The 27,909-nt window shown below is 43.9% G+C and overlaps 1 protein-coding gene across 8 annotated transcripts in view; it reads right to left on the bottom strand.

The window, feature by feature from the left end:
- The window catches only part of FYN (FYN proto-oncogene, Src family tyrosine kinase), a 210,837-nt gene that overhangs the window by 111,157 nt on the left and 71,771 nt on the right, over positions 1 to 27,909 (bottom strand). For 3 of the 8 annotated variants that reach the window (XM_080665740.1, XM_080665748.1, XM_080665743.1), the window contains exon 3: positions 308 to 377. The exons of 2 other annotated variants lie outside the window; for them this stretch is intronic. The gene's annotated coding sequence lies outside the window, so the exon portion shown is untranslated. Of the gene's footprint in view, positions 1 to 307; positions 378 to 24,329; positions 24,400 to 27,909 lie in introns of all 8 variants that reach the window. 3 more of the 8 variants (XM_080665745.1, XM_080665742.1, XM_080665746.1) reach the window with 2 other exon arrangements.

Raw genomic sequence — 27,909 nt, 5'->3', positions numbered from 1 at the left:
ATTCTACAGGTGGCTTAGAACATAAGCTAAACTGTCAAGGGTATTCCTTACCCTGCATCCAGAAGCTTCCCTAAACCTAGACTCCTCATTACATCTTAGAAAATCCCATCATGTTTAATAACATCAGCAATAACAAGGAAAAAGTCATACTGTCAGAAAACACCAACTGGATGTCACATTTAATTATAAAATTGCATTCTATCTGAGTTTAGTGCATATTTAAAATGCACAGAACGAGACAATGGCTGCCCTTTGTGAGCACCATTTTACAAAAGAGGGTATTAGAAAACAATGCAGTGACACTTACCAAAATTTCCCCCAACTATCACAAACTTTATATACACCACATGTCTTCTAATACTGCTGCTGGGGTGGTCCTGAAAAACAATACCACAACAGAAGGATAGATGCATCATTAAAGACATAATTTAATATATGAATATATTGTGTTTTTCTCCTGGATACCACACGTCTTCCTGTTTTGGGCTCCCATCAATGTCCCAAACTCTTACTGTCAGATTCCTCTCTGTTTTCACAGGAAGATAAAACTAACTTACAAATTAATTCAGCACTCACTAATCCTATATAATAAAGAGCTAATATGCTAATTAGACTGGGTGGCGGACGACCTTCCGGAACGACCTTCCGGAATGACCAGTGGGCAGGGGACTGGGCCGTGAGGCAGCTGGGGCTGTGAAGGCCTACCCTTACACAATTTTCGTGCATCGAGCCTCTAGTAACAAATAAATAAAAATCTGGACGATGAAGTAAGCCAGAAACTATGCTTATAAATACTTTATTTGCATTTTTAGCCTTTTAAAAGAATTGAATGCAAAAATATCTGAAGTTGAACTCATTATATTTCCCCCCCAAGCCAATTCCTCTTTCCAATTTCTTTCAGTAACATAATCCTGTCTCCTTTACTGGCTGTGAAACCTGATACTTCTTTTCATTTTATTATGAAAAACTAGAGGCCCGATGCATGAAAATTCATGCAAGAATGGGCCTTCCTTACCCTGGCTGCCAGCACCGCCTTAGCTCCGGCCAGAGCCGCCTTTCCACCTTCCAACACTGCCCAGAGGCTCGGAGCGGCTGGGGTGGTGCAGAACGCCTGCGTCGTCACCATGGCGACAACCCAGTGTCCTGCCCCGCCCCTGGCAATGCAGCGCCTATGTATGCAAATTAACCCACCATCTTTGTTGGGTTAATTTGTATACTCACTCCTGATTGGCTGGTGGGCGTTGCGAAGGTACAGTCAATTTGCATCTTACTCTTTTATTAGTGTAGATAGGAATAATCATACTGACCTCCCAGGGTTGTTATGAGGATTAAATGATATAAATTTAATGACATTAAATGACATAGGAAGGCTTAAAACAGCACCTGGTTCACAGTAAATGCTGGGTGAACGTGAAGACCGATTTTCATTCTCCTAGTCACGCAGGCCTGAAAACTACCATGGCCTTCCTCAACTTCCAGGCCCCAGGCGTGCTGCACTCAAGGCCTCCGTATTCTCACTCTGGGGTTACCCTCTGTTCTCTCTGGTTGGCTTTAGTCCTGGCAGAAACTGATCACTGGCCTCCTATTTCTTCCCTTCCAATCCCACACTCCTGATTCTGCAAAGCATCCTTCCTAAACACCACTTAAGGCCTCAGTGGAAACACCTTCCGCTGCTTCCTGTCATCTACAAATTCATCTGTGAAATTGTTAGCCCAGTGCTACAACTCACCTTGGCTTTCTTTCCACTTCTCCCCATCAAATGCTTTGGCATCCAGTCACCTGTCCCTGCCTGAGCCTTTTGGCATGCCAGTTCCCTAGTTCCATGAATATCTTCTGTCCCATGCATGCTGGTAGGAGGCCCAGCCATTCACTCCCTAAGGCAGGAACTCTTTAACTTTCTGTGTCCTAACAATCTAGAGATATGTTTCTCAGAATAATGTTTCTTGAAATTAGCACATGAAATACAAAAGAAGTACACTGATATACAGTTATCAAAATTGTTATGTGCTTCTTTTGATGTTTAAATAAATTCCAGTATAAGTCTAATAACAGCTAATTTTGAAGTACTGTTGGGGTGATATTTCAGGATATCTTTAAGTATAATATAATATGAAAATACTCATAATTTCTATTGGAAACAAATAGTTAATGCCACTTTCATAACAGAAGAAAATGTTAGATTTCAGATAAAGAGTTAGTGAAAATAAAGAGCTAATTTTTCCCCATCCAAGTTCACAGACCCCCTGAGTTCCATCCATGGACTCAGGTCAAGCATCCCGACTTTAAGGCCTAGCCAAATGTTCATCTTCTTCTTGAGCTCTTTCTATCTTGATTTTCCCAATTTGGTATTACCTTACCCTCTTTGTTTTTCTCTTTTTTAAAAATTTTGTATTACTGATATACTTTAAATGTTTCCTACTTTTCAAGTTTTAGGTCTTTTAAGGTGTAAGGGAAGGCCCTATGCTTTTCCATTTTTAAATTCCTCTCATGGCTAATAATGCGTGGCCTCACAGCAGGCACAATAGGAAGGCATTAGGCAGCACTGCTTGAATTAATCTGTGAATAACAGTGCCATCTTGCTTATGCTACACAGACTCAGCTAATATTAATATTATCTCATCTCTCTTTGGCAGTATAGGAGGTCCTAAATATGTAGATGGGGCACCTAAACATTCCATGTTTAGAGTATAACATACTGGAATTAGGCAACAAAATGCTCTCGTCCTTTACTTTTCCTTTTTAAAGAATAAATGCTTAGTCAATGCTGCTGACTGACAGATCTGGGAACAGACCAGCTCTTCAATCATTCTTCTGATACAGGAGCTGCCTGCCTGACACACAATTCCTGCCTTTGTGGAGCTCCAAGTCTAGCAGCTTTCCTGGGCTAGTCTGAGGATCTCTCAACCTTCCAGGCCTTTGCAGAGACAAAGAATAGCTGGTGATTTCCTAAGTACAGGTGCCTTTATGAGTCAGGTAGTCAGGGCCAGTTAAGAGTTGCCATGGCTTCCTATTGGTCTCACATATGTGAGCCCCTGGTTCCAGGGTAGGCGGTTCCAGTAGATGGAGCAGTGAAATTCCATCTCCTCTCCATGAGTGATGCTGTCTTTGCATATGAGGTTGGAGATGGCAACCCCACCAAAGTGCCCATCTCAGGAATGTCTACTAGACACCTGGCTGAATAGTTCACTGTGAACTCCACTGAGTCTATAATGGATCAACCTCATGATAGATATCAGTCCTTCAGTCTATCAGCTTTTTTCCTAAATAGCTGCAGCTCAGGCCTCCTGTGTGTCTTTGCCAAGAAAAACAAAAATATAACAGACTAGTTCATCTTTTTCAAATGAAGAGAGACTAATGATAGTCTCCACTGAAACCATTCATAAGGGCATTGTGACCATTTGCTTTGGCAGAAATTCACCACTGGCAGCATTTTCAAGCCCTACATCATTCAAGTGACTCTTACGATAAGTGGGGTGTAGTCTCCCATCCCAGTAACCAAGACTAATGAGATCTCCATTCAGAGAACAAAGGCTGGACTTGGCACATCCTTTTATTCTTAAAGACATTTAAATGCATTTCAGTTGAATTTGTTCCTTTTGAGACTCACTAGATATGTGGTACTAAATAAAAATAGATGAATGATCATGAAGAGGGTAGCATGACTGTTTTACCTTCTGTTTCAGGAATTATGATGTATCCATCCTCATAAATAAATAATGAGATGTTTAAAGGTGCTCCCACACAACACATTGCACTGTATGTACTGTTTGCTTTTAATACATATCATAGACTACTATGTGGCTCCTGGTTTAAAGGGAACATTCTCAATACACACTGAGAACAAGTTTTCTTGAGTACAATTCCCATGTGCATGGGGCCATTCCTTCTTCCTTTTTCTTACATGCTCCATATTCCTTCAGTCACAGTGTCTCATGGACAGGTGACAACAGCCCCAGCTGGAGGGTGGGGACCTGAATAGTCAAAGGCTGTATAGTGTGCCAACAAGAAACATCAGCATCACCTGGGACCATCTGAGAAACGTCAGTTCTGAGGCCCCACCACAAACCTACTGAATGATAACCTATTTTACAAGATCACCATTTCATCTGTGTGCACACTAGTTTGAGATTCACTGATCGAAGGGAGACCCCTTTCCAGTGATTGGTTTAAGAACTGGCATGTGACCCAATTCAGGACAATGAGATGTGAAGGTTTATTGGGAGCATCTCCTCTTTCTTCTGGGAGAAATTACCTCCCTGACTGCTGTGTGGGATGTGACACCCAGAACTTCCACAGCTACCTTACTCCCTCTAAAGAGGGAGGGCAGAGACAGAAAAACCACAGGGAAGCAGAGTAGGGCTGACTGCATTAGGTCAACCCTGAAGTCTGTGTAATCACCAAACTGCCGGTAAATTTCTTATTGTTCAGGCCTCCTGAAGTTGAGTTTTCAATCATCTACATCTGAAAAACACCCCAAAATAAAGCATTATTAAGAGAACAGAATGCCCAGGCACCGGGCTCAACCACATGCTGAAGAGTTCAGGCAAGTCAGTGCATCGAGGGACCAGAGCGACAGTTTAGAGCCTTGTTTTTGTTGGGGGAACTGACCCAGTTAGTATTTCCGGTTCTGACAACCATTGTTTACTTTGCCCATTTCCAAAAGTTTTCCAAATTGGCCAGTCAAATTATCAACCAGAGAAAGTGCTGAACATTTTCCACATTATTTTAACCAGAGTGATCAACAGAAGTCACATGGATGTCATTTCCTGCAAAGACAATGCGAGGCTAATTGCTCAGCCTCACACTCTAATAGGGAAGACAACCTGTGACATGTAATTACTGGAGGGTAAATAACGAAAAGCTTGAGGCTCTCAGAATCTGTTCTGGATCCACTCCAAAAACTTGGGGAAAAGGGAAAAAAAAGAGAGTCAGCTGATCTAAGAAAAGATTTGAGAGGCTAGCAGTTTAGGTAACCACCCATACCATTTTTACACATCACTGGTACTTATTAAAGACCTATCTAAAGGAAACCAAATAGACCTACTATTATATAAAACCGTATATGGCTTTGGTGTAATTTTGTTTCATATGTAGGAGTGATGTCATCAAGGAAAACTGGTGTCTAAATGGACATTATCTCTTTAGTGTGTCATGGCTTCTTAGCCACAATAGGATATTTTGGGGGATGGGCTTGTGTTGGCTTGATGAAGAACGTGCTATCATGGAGTGGTAGTTAGTTGGTTTTCTACAGAATATTCCTTAAATTCTATTACCTCAGATCTCTTTTTCTCTCCAAACCTTTTTGCTTTATCTTCCTTGGTACCTCATACACTGTTACAGCTCCAACCATCATCCCTTGTCATGAGTTTCAAACCATCCCTAGATTTATTGCCCACACTCCCAGTTCCTCTGCCGCCCCTAGATAGAAAGTACCCTGAGGATGAGCACTTTGATTTGGTCACTGCTCTATTCCCAATGTTTAGCACAGTGGCTGGCACTGAGTATTACATGTTTGTTGAATGAAGAAGTTAAAGGCCTCACACAGAGTCTTAAGATGTTTCACAGAATTTCCTGCCATCACCCTCTAACTGGCCTGACTCAGTTCTCTCCTTTACTCACTCGATTGACACAAATGAATGCTCTGGATTACAGCACTGGTCATGTGAGTTCTAGAATGTCTCAGCTGAGAATGACTTACCAGCCCAGCCCTGAATATTTCCAGGTGAGAAACTGTTCCCACCGAGGCCAGAAAACTTCCTAAGGTCTTATGATTAGTGGGCAGCAGAGGCAGCATTATAACTCAGTGGCTCTTGCTAACAACCTGTGACTGACTAGTTCAAAACCTTTAATACTCTTTTTCAGCAGAACCTAGTACAGGGCTAGGTATGTAGGAGATAACCAATAATATTTATTGACTGAGTAACTGGATAAATGAATGGTTCTCTTTGGCATATACCAGTAGGTTTCAGTTTGTTTTTTTATTTAAGTGGAACTCTCTTTAAAAGAAAGATAATACCCCAGTACACAAAATGGAGAAGAAGGAGCTGCTGGATCTCTGCCCCTGCAGTGCCTCTGAGCCGCCTTCTCAAGACCTCCGGGCTTGGTGACACTACTAGAACAACCAATGACTTACACAAACTCAAACTCTTCAGCTTTGCCCTCAGAGCCACCCACCATCGTGGCTTATCTTCCATTTCTTCTTCCCCCCTCATGCCCAGCCTCACCAAAGCACTCGCCTCCACCTGCAAGATTGGAGAGCCAACCTGTTCCACACACCCAACTCTAATATAAATCCTTCCCTAAAGTTCCTGCCCAATTTTCTCCACAGGAATTAATCTACTATAGGACTTATAGTACCATCTGCTTCCAGGGAAAGGGCCAGCTCCCTGAGGGCAGGAATGTACTCTACAATAGTCTTCGAACCATTGGCACCTCACACAGAGGAAGCACTTCTAGTCATTTTGTTGCATTCAACTAAATTATATAAGTTTTGCAATGGGGATTCCAAATCTCCCCCGCCCCTAGCCTGTGCAGGCTGAAGATAAAGCCTGCATACACTTGGAGGCCCATTTGCTAGGGAACAGCTGTTGTGAGTCTTATTTTCAAAAGCAGAGAATGGGGCGGGGGGGGGGGGGGCGGCGGATGCGCAAGGGGCAGAGAGAATGACTTCCCCTCCCCTCAAGAGTTCTTCTGTGACTATGGATGTTCTGTGCAATGTGAGATACAAGATGGGCAGCTTGTGTTAAAAATAACAATAGATTTTATTAAAATATAGTCCTGATTCCATTTATGCCACAATATTCTCTGCAAGACCAAAGTCAATTGTCTGAAAAATTAAAGTGTTCCAAGTGGTGGGAAAATACATTAAACAAGCAAGTGCACAAAGTCCAATTGCCAGTTGCAAGAAAACACAGGGTTCCCTAGTAAACCAAGCCTACTTTATGACTGACTGTAACCTCATGAGGCTCTGAGGAGGTATCACTGACCCCTCTGCTTCCCTTGTCCGCAGGGACTCTAATCCTTCTGGCTTCACTCAAATAAGTTTGTGGTGGTTGTTTCCTTTATTATTTGCTGGAGGTGGAGTAAAGAGCAGAAGAAAAGAGGAGAAAGAGAGATGAACAGAAAGATGAGCATGGAAAGCACTCAGCCAGCAGAAGGGATTACTGACCGTGGGATAAGGGAGTAGGAAGGTCGAACTGCAAAAGGCTAGCTGCTCCTTGCTCGTCAGCTATTGCCAGAACAAGAGAGAACAAGAGGCTCACCAAGGAGCAAGACACCACCAAACCACCAAATGAGCTTATCCTCACCAGCCCTAGAGGCCAGCTCTGAAGGCAGACTAGAGACAGGTACACTGTGGGCTCATTGGCACAGCTGGCTGGGCTGAGTCACAAGGGTGACTGGAGGGGCTGGGAGAAATTTTAAGGCTCTCCTTGCTCCTCTTAATCTCCATCAACCCCAAAGAGGAGGAGTGATATAATTTTCTTCCTCCTCTTTCTCAAAAACCACCACCACCACCACCACAACAACAACAACAACATAATGCTGAAACTTTTAGGCAGAGGATGCCCAGTTTATTTGGGGAAGAAATAAATGAAGTAAATGCCACTGGAATAACGAGTTGATTGCCAGGGAGAAAAAGAAAAGATTGTGCTTCTATAAATGAGAATGAAATATATGTTTATAATCGTGTCTTTTCTTTCTGGCAATGTGTTCTGTCAAGTGATCACATCTGTTATGTAGCAGGTAAAATAAAACAGCAACTCCGTTTTTGTAGTATACTTGAATTATTTCTGACTTGCCCTTGTAATGAAGCTATTTCTAGGGATCTGTGATCCAGAGTCTAAAACGCTACTTTGCTACCATGCAGGTGCAGCTGCTGGACAAATGCCGGAGCTCTCTCCCAACCTGATTACACTCTCAAGACCCTCCAAATAGACACTGTGTAGTGGCTCCTGGGAAAGCCCATGAAATGCACATAGTATCACAATGCTGCCAAGATCAAGGTTAATAATGATGCGTGCAGAGCCCCTGGGGTGGAAGTTGGCTACAATGTTAGAATCCCAGAATCCTGAGGCTGAATGGGAAGTCTGGTAGTATTTAAGTAATTTTGCAATCACATTCACATATACCACACACACACACACACACGCGCGCGCGCGTGCGCATACACATGTCTGCATGCATTTCAAAGGTGTATGCTAAATTCCAAAATATTACATATCAGTGGAACATAACAGCTCTGGTTCAAAGGGAAAAGGACTCGAGACACTACCACCTTTGCCATCTTCCTGGCCCATTTCTGGGGAACCCTTACATTCTAAGAACACTGAAAATCCCAGATTAAGCCCCCCCGCCCAATATCTGCATCCTGCTCTTAACATCTCCTCCAGCCTGTGTGCAGCTCTCCATGTGGCAATGTGGGAGACCTAACACTTCTACCTTTTTTCTACCAAGGACCTATTTTATTCACCTCTGAAGACCCCACATTTTAAACCATTTCACCCCTCACAAAACATTTTTGAAGTGATAATTAATTAATTTACCCAGCTCTTATTTAGTGTTAGTGAAAGCTCAACTTAAATCTTAGTCCTGGTAAACTTGGTAAAATTGGGGAAATTCCTTAATAAAGTGAAGTAGTAAACCCAGTACAAGGTTTTCTTCTCTTCCTCTGCTTTTTTATTTCATCAAAACAAATCTTCATAAAGGAAATATCATATCAAGTATCTAGGAATAAGTTCAACAAAAGTTGTATAAGACCTTTACACTGAGATCTATAAAACATTATTGAGAGAAATTAAAGAAGACCTAAATAAATAGAGGGTTATATCATGTACATGGATTGGAAGTCTTGCTATTTTTAAGATGTCAGTTCTACCTCAAAATTGCATCTTCAATGAATTTCAATGAAAAAAAAGGTTATTTTTTCCTGTTGGAAATTGAAAAGCAGATTCTAAAATTTATATGGAGATGCAAAGTGCCAAAAGCCAATGTAATCTTGAAGATTAAGAACAAAGATGTAAGACTTACTCTATCAAATGTCGATTCATTATAAAATGATAATGCTTAAGACAGTGTATTTGTGCAAGGATAGTAAAATAGATCAACAGAACAAAAGAGAAGGTCCAACATTTGACCTAGAGAGATAGTCACCTAATTTGTAATAGATGGCATTGAAGTTCAGTAAATACTCACTATGTTGTGGGTTGAGTTGTGTCCCCCCAAAAGATATATACAAGTTTTAACCCCCAAGTACCTCAGAATATGATTTTATTTGGAAATAGGGTCATTACTGATGTAATTAGTTAAAATGAGGTTGGAGTGGATTAGGGTGGGCCCTACGTCCAATATGACTGGTATCCTTAGAAGCAGCAGCAAACTGAGACACAGACAGACATGAGGGGAAGAAGGCCATGTGACAACGGAGGCAGAGATCAGAGCAATGCAGCCCAAAGCCCAGGAACACCCAGGATTACCAGCTACCACCAGAAGCTGAAGAGGCAAGGAAGCATTATTTTCTAGAGCCTTCAGAAGGAGCATGGCCTAGCCGACACCGGGATTTTGTACTTCTAGCCTTCAGAGCTGTGAGAAAACAAGTTCCTATTGTTTTAAGCCACCCAGTTTCTGGTACTTTGTTATGGCCACCCTAAGAAATGAAGAGACTGGGTATCCATATAAGAAATGAATCTTAATCTCTACCTTCACTAGGCAAAAATCAATTCCACATGAATGATAGAACTCGATATGCAAAGTAAAATAATACTTTAAGAAGAAAACATAGAGAATATCTTCAAACCTTGCAAAAATACAGACTTTTAAAGAACTGAACACAAGAAAATGTTAACCATGAAGGAAATGAAGAATGTCTTTATCAAATGACATCAATAGAATTGAAAGGTAGGTCACATAGTGGAGAAGATAATTGCAACATGTCTATCTAGCAAAATCTCCTACAAATCTTTAAGGTAAAGGCAGACAATTCAATAAAGAAATGGGAAAATACCTGAGGAGAAATTTTTCAAAAAAGAAAATCCAAATGGCCAATAAACAGAGAAAAAGATGCTCTAGTTTAGTCATCAAAGAAAAGTAAGTTAAAATGACAATGCATTATCAATAAACACTTACCATATTAGCTAAAATGACAGAGACAAAACCCGCAATGCTGGTAAGAATATGGAGTGACTGGAACTCTCATACAGTGCTGGTGAGAGTGTAAATCGATAAAGACACTTTGGAAAATTGGCAGTATCTATTAAAGCCACATATCCCCTGACCCAAGATCTCACATTGAGAAATCTATCCTACAGAAATGTTACAGATGCTCACCCACTGACGTGTACAAGAAAGTTCCTGGTCATACTATCTGTAAGAGACTTAACTGGAAATGACCCCAAGCCCATGTACAATAGAAGGGTTAGACAAATGTTGGTATAGTTATACAGTACATGACACAGCAATGAAAATGGACAAATTACAACTCGTAACAACATGGATTAATCATCCAAATATAATATTAAGAGAGACACAACAGTATGTACTGAATATTTTATTTATATAAATAGACAAAACCAACCTATGTTAGAAATCATGCTATTTGTTTCCTCTGGTGGGAGTGGTGTGGTTAGGGACTGGGAAAGGGTCTAAAGGGCTTCCGGTGTTTGGGTGATGTTCTTTCTCCATCCGGCTGCTGGCTACAGGGGAGAGTACTCACTTTGTAAAAATTCATTATCAGTGCACTTAACAATTTGTGTTCTTTTCTGTATGAATATCATACTTCAATTTTTAAAAATCGCAGTGGTTAATGCCGTGAAACCAGAGACAAAACAAAGCTCTTAGAAGAACTGAAAGCGAGAGAGTACAGCAATTTAATCTCTGCAAGATAATTCAAAAATTTGCTTTGCTAAAAGCTTATAAGTGCCATTTCATTTAATTGTGTTTTTTATTCACTTAAGATGACTGTCAAGCCAAAACTATTTTATTATGAGATGTTAGGATAGTATGAAGCCAACAGTTTTGAAATAAAATAACGCAAATCATTTTAAAGCAAAATTTGGATACTGAAGTCCGTTTTTTTTTTTTTTTTTTTCATGTCAATTAAAAATGTTTCCTTAAGGCCTTGGTTTACAGCCTGCAGCATCCCTGGATGGGAAAGGCCTGGGGATAAAGGTGTTTTCTTTTTGTGGTACACAGTAGGCACTCAAGATTGCCCTTCCAGAGTCACAAGTGAGATCTGCTCATTCCTGCCACTGGAAGCCACACAGTTGAGCTTGCCTCTGCAGCCTTGTCCTGGATAAATGTAGTTTCCACCTGGCAGTCTGAAACACGGAAAATAACTCCCAGGACACCATACCTGCCTTTGTTGAGTTCTGGCCTCTTCAGATTCCCGCTGTGAAATATACATGGTCACGAGGTGGAGTCCTGACCTACCTCAGGGCACAGCATCACCCTGATGGAGAGAGAATTCTGTCCCCCAGTCTTGGGGGCAGCTGGACCTCTGCCTTTATGCCAGGCCCTCTCCCGCTCCTGGTCAGAGTCTGTGCAGAGGTGAGCCCATCATCATTTGACGTGTGCTCCACAACTGCTGCACCTACCCATGAAATTCATCCCTTGGAGCACAGGAACTAGATGGCCAGATCGGGCTTTCCCAGACAGCTGTGTTCTGTTCTCTCCGACCCTCTGGTAGGAAGACTGACTTGGGCACTTATACAGCATCCTGCATGGCAGGCAGCCCCCACGGGAAGCGAGAGAGGGCAGAGCTCACCGTGGCCTATATTCTGAACTGGGAAAGGAACCGTGTGTGAGGGACTATGGAGGCTGTGGGTTCCCATGAAGGAAACCTCAGTCCCCCTCACCCTGAGAGGGGAGTATGGGGACGGGTCCCTGGAGCTGAGCTAGTCTTTCTTTGGCCACTCCATTTCCCTGTAAGTTCCCAAAGGAGACCCCTTAGATTCAAACTCTGCTGTTATTGTCCAGAGTCCAGGGGTCCTCAAACTACGGCCCGCGGGCCACATGCGGCCCGCTGAGGACATTTATCCAGCCCGCCGGGTGCCGCTGCCTGTCCTGCTTAGCAGCCGACTCGTCCCGGGCCCGCAGTGCGCATAGGAATTTGTTCATAGTTTTTTTTTTAAACTATAGTCCGGCCCTCCAACGGTCTGAGGGACAGTGAACTGGCCCCCTGTTTAAAAAGTTTGAGGACCCCTGGTCCAGACTTTCTAGTGCTAATTCTACTCCTAACTGCACCATCTGACAATGATTTTGTGGGTCATTTAAGAAGAAAGTTCTCTCTGGTAAGAAAATAATATTTGCTTTGTAAACAATATTTTATTATGCGTGGCCACAGGGATTTTCTCAACTAAAAATATAGATAAATCACAAGAGTCAAACACGAAAATAAGTTAAGAATTTATGTGGACTGAGGAAAATCGTCCAGGCCAATTCTTTGAGAGCCTTTTTGCTACCCAGACAGAGCAGAGGTAAGGAAACTACAGCCTCTGGGTCAGAGTGGGCCCACTGCCTGTCTTTGCATGGCCTATGAACTAAGAATAATTTTTACATTTTGAAATGGTTGAAAAAAGAATTAAAATACTATTTTGTGACATGTGAAAATTATAAGACATTCAAATATCAGTGCCTATGAATGAAGTTGTATTGGAACACAGCCATACCCATTTGTTCACATATTGTCTCTGGTCGCTCTCCATGATACAACAGCAGAGCTGTCTCGGCAGAGACTGGACAGCCTGCAAAGCCATACAATGGCCTTACAGCCACTTATAGAAAATGTTTGCTGACCTCCTAATTAAGATGATTGCTATGTATTTGCAGAAGGTTATACTCTCTGATTTTCTCACTCTGCCTTACATGCTTTGTTCTGGAACTGTCTCTACATATGATGAGTCAAAGGCAAGTACTAAGGCTGATGCCAATTTGACACTAACCTGGTAAATTAATACAGCCCACTATAGCAGTGCCTTTCAACCTATGATCCGGTAATCAATTTAGTGGGTTGCAAAATTCAACTCAGTTGATTGTGCCCAGTATTTTCTATAATGAAATAGAAGAGAAAAATATCAAGGGGATGGTTATAGACTGAATTGCGTCCCTCTGACCATTCATATATTGAAGTCCTAACCCTCAGTACCATAGAATGTGACTATATTTAAAGATACGGTCTTTAAAGAGGCAGTTAAGGAAAAATGAAGTCCTAGGCTGGGCCCTGGATTCAATATAACTTGGGTCCTTACAAGAGGAGGAGATTAGGACATGTGCAGAGGAGAGACCATGTGAAAGTGAATGGAAAAGACACCATCTACAAGCCAAGGAGAGAGGCCTCAGAAGAAGTCAACCCTGCTTAGTCAAGTCTATTGATTCTTTATCAAGAAATAATCAGGGAAGGGAGCAAATATATGATACCAGAATGCTTACTACATATTATTTATAATAGCAAATATGAGAACATTTGATTACATAGTAATAGCATGGTGGATGGTTAAATTAATTATGTCTATTCATACAATAGAAAACTCCATAGTCACTACTTAATTCATTAAAAAATGATCACAATTTAGCCTGGCTAGTGTGGCACAGTGATTGAGTGTTGACCTATGAACCAGGAGGTTAAGGGTTTGATTCCCCAGTCAGGGTACAGTCCTGGGTTGCGGACTTGATCCCTAGTAGGGGCCATGCAGGAGACAGCCGATCAATGATTATCTCTCATCACTGATGTTTCTCTCTATCCTTCTCCCTTCTTCTCTGAAATCAATAAAAATATATTAAAAATGATCACAATTTAATATTAAATGAAAGAAGCGGGATCAAAACCACATATATCTATATCTATATCTATATCTATATCTATATCTATATCTATATCTATACATATATATAGATATAGATATAGATATAGATATGCCTGTATATGATATGCATCCTCCACACAAAAGAGGAAAAATAAATACATCTTAACATTGCTATCTCAATATTGTGTGATTAAGAGATATTTTTACTTTCTTCTTTATAGCTCACCAAATCCTATCTAATAAAAGAGTACTATGCAAATTGACCATACCTCTGCTACACCCACAAGCCACGCCCACCAGCCAATTAGGAGCAAGTATGCAAATTAACCCAACCAAGATGGCTGCAGCCACGGAGAGAGCAGGAGGCTTGGGTTTCCCTGGTAATGGAGGAAGTCAAGCTTTCCGCCTGCCCTGGCGGGCCCAGGCCTCCACTCAAGGCTACAAAGTTTCAACTATATAAGATAAATAAATCCCAACAAAAATGGCGGCAGCCATGGAGCTGGAGAGAGCAGGAGGCTTGAGTTTCCCCTGGCGATGGAGGAAGCCAGCAGCCCTGGCCTGCTTTGGCCTCTGCTCAAGGCTACAAAGTTTCAATTATAGAAGACTAGAGGCCCGGTGCATGAAATTCGTGCACAGGGGGTGTGTCCCTCAGCCCAGCCTGCACCCTCTCTAATCTGGGTCCCCACAATTCAGGACTGCTGGCTCCCAACTGCTTGCCTGCTTGCCTTCCTGATTGTCCCTAACCGCTTCTGCCTGCCAGCCTGATTGCCCCTAACTGCCCTCCCCTGCAGGCCTGGTCCCCCCAAATGCTCTCCCCTGCAGGCCTGGGTCCCCATCTTTGACCACATGGGGGCAGCCATCTTGTGTGTTGGAGTGATGGTCAATTTGCATATTACTCTTTTATTAGATAGCATAGAGGTCTGGTGCATGGGTGGGGCCAGCTGGTTTGCCCTGAAGGACCTGGTATCTGGGATTTATTTATCTTCTACAATTGAAACTTTGTAGCCTGGAGCGGAGCCAAGCCTTCTGCTCACTCCGTGGCGGCAGCTATTTCTGTTAGGATTTATTTATCTTCTATAATTGAAACTTTGTAGCCTTAAGCAGAGGCCAAGGCAGGCCAGGGCTGCAGAAGCTTGGCTTCCTCCATCGCCGGGGGCAACCCTAGCCTCCTGCTCTCTCCAGCTCTGTGGCTGCCACCATTTTTGTTGGGATTTATTTATCTTCTATAATTGAAACTTTGTAGCCTGGAGTGGAGGCCTGGGCTGGCAAGGGCAGGTGGAAAGCTTGGCTTCCTCCATTGCTGGGGAAACCTAAGCCTCCCTCCTGCTCTCTGTGGCCGCAGCCATCTTGGTTGGGTTTATTTGCATATTTGCTCCTGATTGGCTTATGGGCGTGGCTTGTGGGTGTAGCAGAGGTACAGTCAATTTGCATATTACTTTTATTAGATAGGATAGAGGCCTGGTGCATGGGTGGGGGCCAGCTGGTTTGCCCTGAAGGGTATCCCGGATCAGGGTGGGGGTTCCCTTGGGGTGTGGGGCTGCCTGGGTGAGGGGCCTGTGGTGGTTTGCAGGCTGGCCACGCCCCCCGGCAACCCAAGCAGAGGCCCTGGTATCTGGGGTTTATTTATCTTCTATAATTGAAACTTTGTAGCCTTGAGCAGAGCCAAGCCTCCTGTTCACTCCGTGGCTGCAGCCATTTTTGTTGGGATTTATTTATCTTCTACAATTGAAACTTTGTAGCGGAGGCCAAGGCAGGCCAGGACTGCCGAAGCTTGGCTTCCTCCATTGCCAGGGGCAACTCAAGCGTCCTGCTCTCTCCAGCTCCGTGGCTGCTGCCATTTTTGTTGGGATTATTTATCTTCTATAATTGAAACTTTGTAGCCTTGAGTATAGGTCTGGGCCGGCCAGGGTGGCAGGGAAGCTTGGCTTCCTCCACTGCTGGGGAAACCCAAGCCTCCTGCTTGCTGCAGCTCTGTGGCCGCAGCCATCTTGGTTGGGTTAATTTGCACACTCACTCCTGATTGGCTGGTGGGGGTGGCTTGTGGGTATAGCAGAGGTACAGTCAATTTGCATATTATTCTTTTATTAGATAGGATAAATAAATCCCAGATACCAGGGCCTCTGCTTGGGTCACCCGGGGGCGTGGCCGGCCTGCAAACCACCACAGGCCCCTCACCCAGGCAGCCCCACACCCCAAGGGAACCCCCACCCTGATCCGGGACACCCTTCAGGGCAAACCAGCCAGCCCCCACATGTGCACCAGGCCTCTATTCTATCTAATCCTATCTAATAAAAGAATAATATGCAAAATGACCATCACTCCAACACACAAGATGGCTGCCCCCATGTGGTCAAAGATGACTGACCCCATATGGACACAAGATGGCCGCCACAAGATGGCCAGCAGGGGAGGGCAGTTGCGAGGGACCATGCCTGCAGGGGAGAGCAGTTAGGGGTAACCAGGCCGGCAGAGGAGGGAAGTTGGGGACAACCGGGCCTGCAGGGAAGGGCAGTTGGGGGGGACCAGGCCTGCAGGGGAGGGCAGTTAGGGGCAAACAGGCTGGCAGGGGTGCAGTTAGGCATCAATCAGGCTGGCAGGGGAGTGGTTAGGTGGTGATCAGGCTGGCAGGCAGAATCAGTTAGGGGCAATCAGGAAGGCAGGCAGGCAGGCGAGCAGTTGGGAGCCAGCAGTCCTGGATTGTGAGAGGGATGTCTGACTGCCCGTTTAGGCCCGATCCTACCAGGTAGGACCCATCCCTCGAAGGGTCCCAGATTGGAGAGGGTGCAGGCTGGGCGGAGGGCCACCCCCTCCCCCGTGCACGAATTTCGTGCACCGGGCCTTCAGTATTCTATGAGTGCATATTTTCAAGTCAGGAAAAAAATATAAACCATTTAAAATACGTTTAAATCAAAGAATAGCATGCATATAGTATTTCTACTGTGCATCTTTGACTTGCCAGAGGCCTCTGACCATACTGGCAAGTGGGGCAAATTTTGATAATGTTATATATATAATTTATATATATCATTATAAAGTCACCAGGAAAGAGGTTTTAAAATAGATTCAGCAGTGACTAGGACAGTCACCAGGATGAATTATAATGAATTCTGGCTTTGGCAATACATTTGTTGAACAGCATTTACTGAGTGCCTGTCATGGTCCAGGCACTCTGCTAGGTATTAAAGGGTCAAACTGGGTCTCTGGGAACAAATGACCCATTGTCCGACACTGAGCCTATGCACCTAGACCAGTGGTTGGCAAACTCATTAGTCAACAGAGCCAAATATCAACAGTACAACGATTGAAATTTCTTTTGAGAGCCAAATTTTTTAAACTTAAACTTCTTCTAACGCCACTTCTTCAAAATAGACTCGCCCAGGCCGTGGTATTTTGTGGAAGAGCCACACTCAAGGGGCCAAAGAGCCGCATGTGGCTCGCGAGCCGCAGTCTGCCGACCACGGACCTAGACTCTAGTAAGATCTGTACAGCCCGGTCCTCAACATTCCAACCACATCTGGCTCTGACCCTGCCTGGATCTGTGGCCCTGAAAAAGGCTGGCCTCACCTTTCCAGTTCCAGCCACCTCATTTGTAAAACAAGGTTAATCCTGACCCAGTTTGCAGCACTGTGGTGAAGAATAAGTGAAAAGCATTCTGGGCTTGCTTTAATCTATTCAGTGCCAGATGGATTCTACTGGGTAATAATCAGTGTTGCTTCCTTCCTTAGGAAATTGCATATTCTTAAAGAATAAGTAAAGGGGTGGAGATGAGGTCCAGTGATTAAAGGGATATTCTGTATTTTTCTTCCTCAGAATATCCAAATTAACAATTACAGAAATGAATACCTGTTCCCAAGCCTCAGACAAGAGCAGAGAGAACTCAAAGTTCTCGCAAGGTTAGGTAACATTCCAAGGGCAAAACTGGGTGAGATGCTGCAAATCTTTAGGGAAATAATTCAATTACAACCAGTACTTCAAAAATCTAATAAAACTAGAGGCCCGGTGCATGAAACTCGTGCACTGGGTGGGGGGGGGTGTCCCTCAGCCCAGCTTTCACTCTCTCCAATCTGGGACATCCCTGCCTGCCAGCCTGATCACTCCAATCTGGGAGTGCCCCTGCCAGCCTGATCGACGCCTAACTGCTCCCCTGCTGGCCCGACCGCCCCCAACTGCCCTCCCCTGCTGGTCCTGTCACCCCCAACTGCTCTCCCCTGCCGGCCCGGTTGCCCCTAACTGCCCTCCCCTGCTGGCCCGATCCCCCCAACTGCCCTCCCCTATAGGCCTGGTCACCCCCAACTTCCCTCCCCTGAAGGCCCGGTTGCCCCTAACTACCCTCCCCTGCTGGCCTGGTTGCCCCCAACTGCCCTCCCCTGCTGGCCTGGTTGCCCACAACTGCCCTCCCCTGCTGGCCTGGTTGCCCCTAACTGCCCTCCTCTGCTGGCCTGATCGCCCACAACTGCCCTCCCCTGCCAGCCATCTTGTATGAGGGCGTGATGGTCAATTTGCATATTACCACTTTATTATATAGAATTAACTTTTCCCCCACCTCTTTCTTTTAGAAAGGGTGATTTTAGAAAAGCAACATTTAAAAACAAACAACTGTTAACCTAAGTGTTAGTAAATTTAACCTTTTTAAAGAAGACTAAAGGACACTGAAAGAATACCAACCATTATGTCCCAATCAGACATAAATATGAACATCTCTCTTCCAAACTGAACACATTTTGCAAACATGGGAACATCTGTATAAATTAATGCCCTTTATTATAGATAGAAGAGGAGGTAGAGAAGGAGCTGGGACAAATGAGAAGGAAAAACATACAGACCTTAAAATGGAGCACATTTAGGAGAGAAGTCCCCTTTACTGGCTAGTGAGGTGAATAAATAAGCATTTTAGAAATACACAGAGAGACGGTGATGCTTTAACTCCTAGTGTTTGCATTTTACAAGAAAGGTTAAGGGTATTTTCTGGTTGTTGCTATAACATCTTCAGATTCTTTGTGATCCTTCTACCACAGGAAAGATTAGTGATGGAGTGTTCTGACAGCTTTACAATTACCTGAACTAAATTCCCCTCAAATCTTCATTTCAGTGGTTACCTGTCAATAACCACACAGGTAGGGCACAAATGCTCAGGGGAAGCAAACATCTCTATATACTTTTCTCTGTCTTGTGGGTGACAATAGGTATGTTCCCCTTTCATTGCTCCCACGCCTTCACCAGCCTTGTTACTGCTGAGTCCAAACACTCTTGCCCTCAATGGCAGCCACAGGTAAATTCTCCACTGCCTGCACATAGGGACAAGACTGCCTGCACATAGGGACAAGGCTTGCAATTTCCAACCGGGGGGGTGGGGCGGGGGAGTGGTTGGCCAATACTATACACATGGCAACCATTGTTTATTCTGAAGGACACAAGTGTGCTATATGTTCAGTAATTGCTCTACTTTTTAAAAAGGAGTTGTAAAAATCATATTAAAAATGCCTGTTGATGCTCTGTGGGTTTGAGTCACTTGTAAAGCAGGATCAAAATGGATCCTCTGTTGTGGGCTCTTGCTGGTTCTTTGATTCTTAACAACTTTGTTAATGTTAATAGGAGTTATGCACACATCAATGAAACAATAAATTCCTTGGGTTTAGTGGTGCTTCAATTAATGATATGTAATAAGCAACGTAAAATGCTTTCTAATTTTGTTCCAAGTAATGACACACTACCCAGAAGAGCTGAAAGTCAGGCACAGGTCTCACTGCTGGGTGGGAAAGACCCAGGGGTGGGAGAAAGGAGGCTCTGTAGCTGGCTGGAGGCCTGCCTGGGGCTGCAGATGAACTCCTCTGCATAGCGCGTGGGAGTGGAGCAGGAGGGACAGACACAACTTGCCCAAGGGATAATGAATGTGATGAAGGGAGGAAAAGAAAACTCACAAAAGCCAGCCTGATGCAGAAGGAATTTACCATAATCTAAGACAGAAACGACTGACTGACACCGTGCTTCTTAAATCCGTCACAGAATGGTTCCATCTTTTCAGAGCATAAGTTAATACTATTTATTGACTTCCAAAAATACCCACCAAGATGAGAATGGGAATTTAAGTTGCAAGGATGATACAGCAGAATTCCTAATGCATAGGTTATTTTGCAATGACACAAAGTACTGCTTCCACTTTCTGGAAACCCAGCTTCAGATTTAACCCTCTCTTGCCCTGGCCTGCAGGTCTAGGTCTCTCTCTCCTCAACTCTTCTCATAACCAAATGCCAGATGATTGATATCCTGTGAGGACAGGAGATTTGCCATGGCGCTGTAGCAGAGATGCATACAAATGGCAAATGCCAAACTTCCATGATTTGGTAAAAGAACAATGAAAATTTGAATATAAAAATATTTTCAGTGTTTTCTGTTCCATTCTTAATCACCTTTTCCTTCCTTACACCCTTTACCCCAATGCTCTGCAGATAGTGCGAAGAACTCTGCTTACAAGTAACAAGACCCCACAGCTTAAAAGTCTAGATACACAATGACCGATGTAGGGGGTGTCTGCTGTTAGCTGCTGAGAGCCCAGTTTCATATTGGAGAGATTTGGGAACACAATCTGCATCACCTGCAGTGCTGTAGATGGCCAAGGCGCCCTCTAACCTCTGGCAGCACCTGGATTGTTTGGCTCAGTGGTTACCTGCCACTCGGCAGATTTCAGAGCACTTTGAGTTTATGGCACATTGCATCTAAGCATTCCAAAGTAAGCCATTTCCATCATGACCAAGGCAGGGCATTTTATTTAGGATTATGTGGCTTTTCAAGGGAGTTCCCTATTTTCCTGAGACACCTGCCTAGTCACTCTGAAGCAGAATCCATGGAAATTCTTATGACACGTAGTTTAACTGAATAAATATTTATAGGGAGAGAGATTTGTTGCTAGGGAAATGAATATAAAAATTCAACAGAATTTCCACATCAACCACTTTATATCTGGGAATGCACCGATAGCTCACTCTATGAGTTATCAGAAAAAAGGTCTCTCCAGTTGTCCAGATTATACTAAAAAAATAAGCCAATTAGAAAACAGCAAGTGCATCCAAAACTGTAACAACTGAAAACGGTGCCTGGGTTGTACACTGTGTTGGGATTACTCCTCCCCTCGCCTCCACTGGGGTTAAAGATACAGCAGTGCTCCGTAGACAGACAGCCTCTGTGCCGGCACAGCCTTTGAGAAAAAGGCCTGGCCAAGATCTCAGCTCCCCACAATGATGGGCATGAACCTGTTGGACAGGTGACTGACAGGGATGCTGGTAGGTGCTGGTATCGGACACCATCTCAGCCTTCGAGATGTTTGCAGCTTACTTGGCAGATAAGCTATATTCACAGCCAAGTTAACAACACACTGACGACCAAGACGGATACAGAATGGGTCTTGAAGAAACTGGGTAGAATACCTAGATTTCCCCATCATGCATGTTTCTCTTGGCTAGCAAACTAAAATTTGGGATTAAAAGATGACCAGAAACCAGATGAAGTTCCTCTAAGTGAGAAAAATGGAAACTGAACAGACTGTTTACCCATTGTCTATAGAAAAAGGCCCTGCCCACATTGAATAGTATTCCTTCAAAACAGCAGCTTCCCGCTGACCTCCGGAGGCCGCTTGGAGTTCCAAGGTCATGTTGTCACTTCATCCTTTTGCTGCTTCATCCCGAGCACTGGGCTAATTTGCTAGTTTTTTGGATTTTCTAAACCAGGTACCTTTCAGGCACACATATTTATTTGACTGTTTTAAGAGGATTAATTCAATCACTTCAAATATTTGGGCTTCATTAAAAAAATTTTCACCAAACAATGCTGCTTTTCTGGCTTGACTCTGGAAGTGAGGTTTCACATTTTTTAAAGTCGGTAGATAACATTAATAAATGTACAAGAGGTTTTCCTATTCTCCAGCTACTCTGAATTGAGGATCACAAATTTCAAAGCTGATCATAACCTGGCCAGTTTCATTCATCATATATCCTCAGCCTTTTAGTTTCACATTCTCCAATCTGTGAAGAGTTTATTACAATTGTTAACATCAGGGCAAGTATGTAATCCACTTCATCATGTTTTCAGCCAGTAACTCCTGGGGAGCAGAATGGAGAGCACAGAGGTTGTACAGGAGGGTAATAGAAGAACCTGAATGACAGTTGGTGACTTTGCCTATGGCTTTGGCTGGCTGATGTTTAACATTATAATTTCTGAGAAACAATGTGCTGAGGCTAATTTCATCTCTGTTGCAAACAGTGCAAATGTAGAAGTACCTGAAGAACACGTGGAATTTCAGCTTCCCAAAGAAGCCATGATGTTAATGTGGAATATTTTGCTTTCCAAGAAAACATTGCAAATATTCATCACGTCAGGAATGAGCAAACCACATGAATAGAGGAGAAGGAAACGGTCTTCTTTCCCATACACGACCTTCTCCCCTCTAAATAGTTTTCCCACGTGCTAATTTACTGAGTGGGTAAGACAGTGTGGACACAGCACTGGTTTCACTGAAGAATTCTTATCTTTAAATCCAAAAGCTGCTAAAATAAACCAAAGAAACTTAAAAGGACATTTCATTCCCACATGAAAGCCAGGAAGAGGCGTCATGGTCCTGACAATGTAGAGAGACCATGCGTAAGGAGTCAGAAAACAAGTCAAAGTTAGGCTTTGGGGAATCCATACTTCCTGTTACCATAAAACTCTCAGTCCCCGGAGGAGTCAGCGGGAATGGTTTTCTCCACCTCAGAAGGGACCCTCCCTCCTTCACTCTACCCTGAGCATTCCTTTCTCCCCTACTGGACACCAGAACTCTGGGCGATTATTAGCAGACGGCTGTTGACTATAGAAATGGAATGCTACATTGAAAAACCCGATATATATTTTTAAGACAGGAGGAAGCACAGCTTTAGGCATTTCTTTCTTTCTACTGAGTAGCCAGATTTTGGAAACATACCTAACTGCCCCAAATAGCATGTAATACAATGAATGGCAAAATCTGGATTTTTTTGGCTCTGTGAAGTGGGACATAAAACATAACGCTTGGTAACCAGGGACTACCTAGGTTGTTCTTACATCAACAGAAAAGAAAATGAGGGTGGTGACTGACTCATAAGCAGAACGGGGTCCTTCCCACAAAGTTAGCCTAAGTGGGTACTGTGTATATAAAGTAGGATTGGGTGGAAACTTGGAGGCTCGAATAAGAATCTGCTGTGTCAGCACCATGTAGTGGAAAGAACTCAGTGAAGACTTAAGAAACCCGATTGTCTACAGGCTTCACTGATGATTTTTTTCTGTGACTTGAGTAGTCATTTTACCTCATTAGATCTCGATTTTCTCATAAAATAAAAAAGGTAGGCCAGGTGACTGTTAGGTTCCTTCCAGGCCTCTGCTCTAACCACACTGAGGGTTCATTTCCTGGAGTCTCTGCCAGCCTGCTTCAGCCTCTGAACTCCCCGTGCCTTTGGGAGGGCCAGTGTGGATCCTCTTCCCCCAGTCTCACCTCCTTCTAGGACCCTTCTTGCCATCCACAATAAACACCAGGTGGCCCAAAGTGCACGTGTTTACAGCTCGCTGTTTGGTCCTTTGGTGAATTCTCCATGGATGGTTCAGGGCTTAGGAATACTAGCTCTGGAGGCTTTTTCACCAAGAGGCTGAAAACCACAACCCTTCAGCCTTGGCTTTCCCGTCACCAGAGTCGGGCAAACAAGATTTTTCTCCAGAACTGCGAAGGTCAGGAGCTTAGCCACTCTCAAAGCTGCCAGATAAAATTCAGGAGGTCCAGTTAAATTTGAATGTTGGACAAACAATTTGGAACATACTTATAATAAAACTTGTTTATTACTTATCTGAAATACAAATTTTATTGAGTATCCTGGTTTTTGTAATTTGCTAAATCTGGCACATGTAGATGCTGCTGTTGATGGTGGTAGGTACCAGGCTGCCATACTAAACTTATACAGAATAAAACCACCACTGGCATGACTCCTGGGCCCTAGGAACAAAAGCCCTATGGTTCAAGTTTATTTCTCCTTAGACTCTCTCCCCTCCTAGGATCACCCCCTTTCGAGTCCTCCTATTGGCTTCATATCACCACATATCCTGCCTGGATCCCCTTGGAGAGGTGCCCAAATTGTCTACTGACCACTTTTCCAATCACAGCCCCATTCCCTGGGCTAATCAATTTGATGGAATTAATTCATATACATGTGCCACTGTACGAGGTTAATGAGTCATGCACCTCCTCTGAAGCTACTGCTTTTTTTTTTAAAGGTCATTTATACCCTCAAATTAAAATGCCCGAATTGTAGGCCATCAAAAAATTGAAGTGAAAAACAAGTAGGCTGTGTGTGAAAGAAAAGCATTGTGGGGGTGGGGGTAGGAGCTGGCTCTCATGACAGTTTCTCTAAAGTGTTTCTGCTTTTCCTTTCATCTTCTTCTTCGCCCACAACATCAGCTCCCACAGTAGCAGAAGACTCATGGAAAAGGGGCAAGTGAAAGGAGGAAGTGGCATAGGTGGAGTAGGAAGTGGGTGTCTACCTGTGAACTGGTCATCACTCTACAACAGTGCAGTTCCGAGGGTCCCCCAGCTCCAGCATCTTGATTTAGACTGGAAAACACAAGGCCAGACGGAACTATTGAGCACCTTGTGTTCAGAGATGAAACACAATTGCATAAGCTTGTACCCCTTGAATCCTGAATGCTGGGCAAAATATCTCTAGGGACCATTAAGAACCACCTCTATCTTTACAGGGCAGATCAGTCTAGGTGGTTCTGAAAGCGAACCGGGAGGAGGAGAGGGGTTGGTTTGAGATGGTGGGACACACTTCAATCAGAATTACTCAGGCACTTGCAACTGGGTCACAGCTGGATTCCCCTCAGGCCCAGCTCTGCCCTCCTGGGAAGGACATCTATCCAAGATGACCTTTTATCTTAATGTTCACTGCCCATCAGCTAAAAGCACTTCACCAAAGCATTAAAAGAAAAAAGGCTTAAAATGAATAAAATGGCAAAATGTTATATAACAGATTGTTTACTCTCCTTTTCAAGCAATTAGCCCTCATCAGAGTGACCCTCACTCAACCTTTTGGGAAGACAAAATGGCCACATGTTCTGGCTCACACTAGTCAAGGTGAGATGAATTACTATTAACTTCGGATTGAGAAATTCTGTTTTGTAATTTTGCAACAGCCATTGCAGGGTAGCTGGAGGCCCCTGGGGTGTACTCTACTAACTCAGCAGAATACACCTTCCAATTATCTTTATATCTTGTAACTACTGTGAGATCAGAGATGTGAATTTTTTAAGATAATAACAGTTCTGGTGGGGGCAGGGCGGGGGGGGAGGGGCAGGGAGTAACACCCTCTGAGAATCACTTCCCAAGAGCTTTACAATCTATGTAGTCCTCAAGAAATGGGCCTCTTGGTCCAAGCAGAATTTGATCTCATGCCCACTGTCTACCATACCCTGTTTCATTCAAGGCTTTGAGCACTGATTTCACTTTCCCCTTGGGAGACTGGAATGCTGTTGTTTTTACAGACTGTGGTCACTGACAGGGATGGACTAAATATTTTATGGGCTTATAACAGGGGCTCTGCTAAAGGCATTCATTTTAGCACTAGAGGCCCGATGCACGAAATTTGTGCAAGGGGCTTGGCCCTCGAAGCCCCTCGGCCCCTGTGGCCCTGCCCCCTGCCCACTGGTTGTTCTGGAAGGTCGTTCCGGAAGGTCGTTCCGCCGTCTGGTCTAATGAGCATATTAGCTCTTTATTATATAGGATAGGAATTATTTATAACTGTTTTTGGCAGGAAAAACAGTGTCCAGTATTTAGATAACTACATTTCATATCCTGAGTTATACTTTGATAGTCAAAAAGATTTTTTTTCTTAATAGATGATAATGAGGAACTCTATGGCAAATTATCAAATTATCAGACACTGGGCTTCCCTCCTGGATAACAGGGAACCATCTCTTCTCTTCCAAATCTTGCATAGTGAGTCAGGAGGAGTCTGGTCACTCCCAATAATGCATGAGTTAACAAGGAGTTGAAAGAGCAGTTATTACCTATTTCAGATTAGTTTTATCTCATTATATTGTAACTAGTAGCCCTGCACATGAATCTGTGTGCCAGTAGCTCTCTGCCAGTAGCTCTCTGCTGCCCTCCTGTAGCTCTCCGCCCACTGCGCCTCCCTCTTGTAGTTCCCCCTGCCCCCTCCCTCCCTCCTCCCTCCTCATAGCTTGCTGCCCTGCCCCCTCCTGTAGCTTGTAGTTCACTGCCCCACCCTCCTGCAGATCCCTGATGCGGTCATTACGCAGTTGGTTGTTACGCCTCACGGCATAATGGATAATTAGCAAATCCTCTCTTATTATATAGGATTTTTAGGAGAATTCTTACTTAAAATCTTAAGTATTTCACTCATTTGCTCACTCATCCCCCAGGTAACAATAAATCATGGCACAAAAGATAGGGGTCCAGTGTCCTTTAACTAGTTATCTGTTCAGAAGGCTATCTGGGCTTGGGGTAGTATGAATTATATTCTGTGTTTAATGAACGACAAAAGATCAGTCATTGCAAGGGCCTTAGAACTGTCCTCTGTACCTCTAAGTTAGTAGGTAGAGGGGTGGGGCCCAGGACCCACATTTTCACAACCTCCCCAGGTAATCTTGAAGCACCCCTAAATTTGGGAACCAGACTGGTATAGAAAACATTGCTATTATAGCTGAAGTCAGAAGTCAGTCCATCTGGAACCAGTCAGCTTTGCTGTGTTGCAAAGAAACCTGCATATGCACCTTTTATCAATCAAGGTACCAGCAGGAAACAGGGCTCGCCGATTATTATAACTTGAAGGGAATTTTAAAAAGGGGCTATTTGCAAAGAGGTGGGCAGGGCATAGAAAAACCACAAGGCTTAGTGCAGTCCTCTGGGCTAATAATGAGGGGGATATGGGTAGGGCAGGTTCTTCCCGCCCTAAGGCCCGACAAAGGGAGGTGAGGGATGGATACCTGACCCTGGGACAGAGCGCTGTTGGGTATCACTGCCAGACAGGAGCTATGACCATCACTTAAGGGCCACGGCCAGTCTGAGAGACCCTGGAGGGAACAGTATCCTAACCTCACTCTCTCTCCCTCCAATCTGTGGGCACTCCCCTTGCTGAATCTGCCTAGAAACCAGAGGCAGAGGGGCCCACAGAGGCAGAGCACAGAAGTCAGGTTTCTGGGATCAGAGCAAAGCAAAGAAGGGTGAAGAGTATTTGGAGCCAGAGGACCAAAGGGAAGATGCCTGGTACAATATCTCTAAAGAAACTATACCAGTGAGTGTCAAACCTTCACCTTCACTACAGACAGCAGCATTCCACATGCAAATGATGAGGCACCTGCCACGCCCACTCATGAAAGCATCTGGTGGTACAGGTAACTACAGAAAGGGTACAACTTTACCCAAGGAAGTCTTTCAAAAACAAACTCACAAATGTACTTATCAAATATTTACTGAACACCACTTCCATGAAAGACACGGCGTTTTACTTTAGCCTGCGGTCTTTTATGTTAAACTCAATAGGGCTACTGCTAGTGGTCATCAGGGTTAGTGAAGTGCCCTGTCACTATCTTTTTTCTAAAAGAAGCAAAAATAACTATACGACATAAAAAAAATCTCAGATTTTTAAAGTGGAAAAAACATTTAGCTTTAATTGCATGCACTCATATAGCCTTACAGCAGAAGTGACCCTTACTTTTTCTTGATAAAATACTTGACTCTCCAATTAGGTTTTACCTCCATATTAGCAGACAATCAAATGCACAATGTGCCGTCAGGTGGTCTGAAACAAATGGGTTGAGGGATGGATTTATTCCATCTTTCAACTTCTACCAACTAGTGTTAGTTCCACTAAATTTAAGAAATTCTCAGGAGGCATTATGTTTGATCACCATGCTCTACTCTATGGTCACCTGCAGTGGGTGCCCAGTAACTGACTTTAAACTCTACCCGTCTGGCTCAGGGGTCCACCCATTTCAAAGCAGCGGTTTCCTGGGCTCTCTGGTCGGCCACGTTGGCTCTCCATGTGGGGCAGCGGTGTGGGCCTCCACGGATGCCCCAGGTGATTTCAGACACACAAGGCAG

The sequence above is a fragment of the Plecotus auritus genome, assembly GCF_963455305.1.
Source record: "Plecotus auritus genome assembly, chromosome: 4".
NCBI classification, from domain to species: domain Eukaryota; kingdom Metazoa; phylum Chordata; class Mammalia; order Chiroptera; family Vespertilionidae; genus Plecotus; species Plecotus auritus.
The sequence above is the reverse complement of the archived record's forward strand: the minus strand, read 5'-3'. Positions and strand labels throughout refer to the sequence as shown.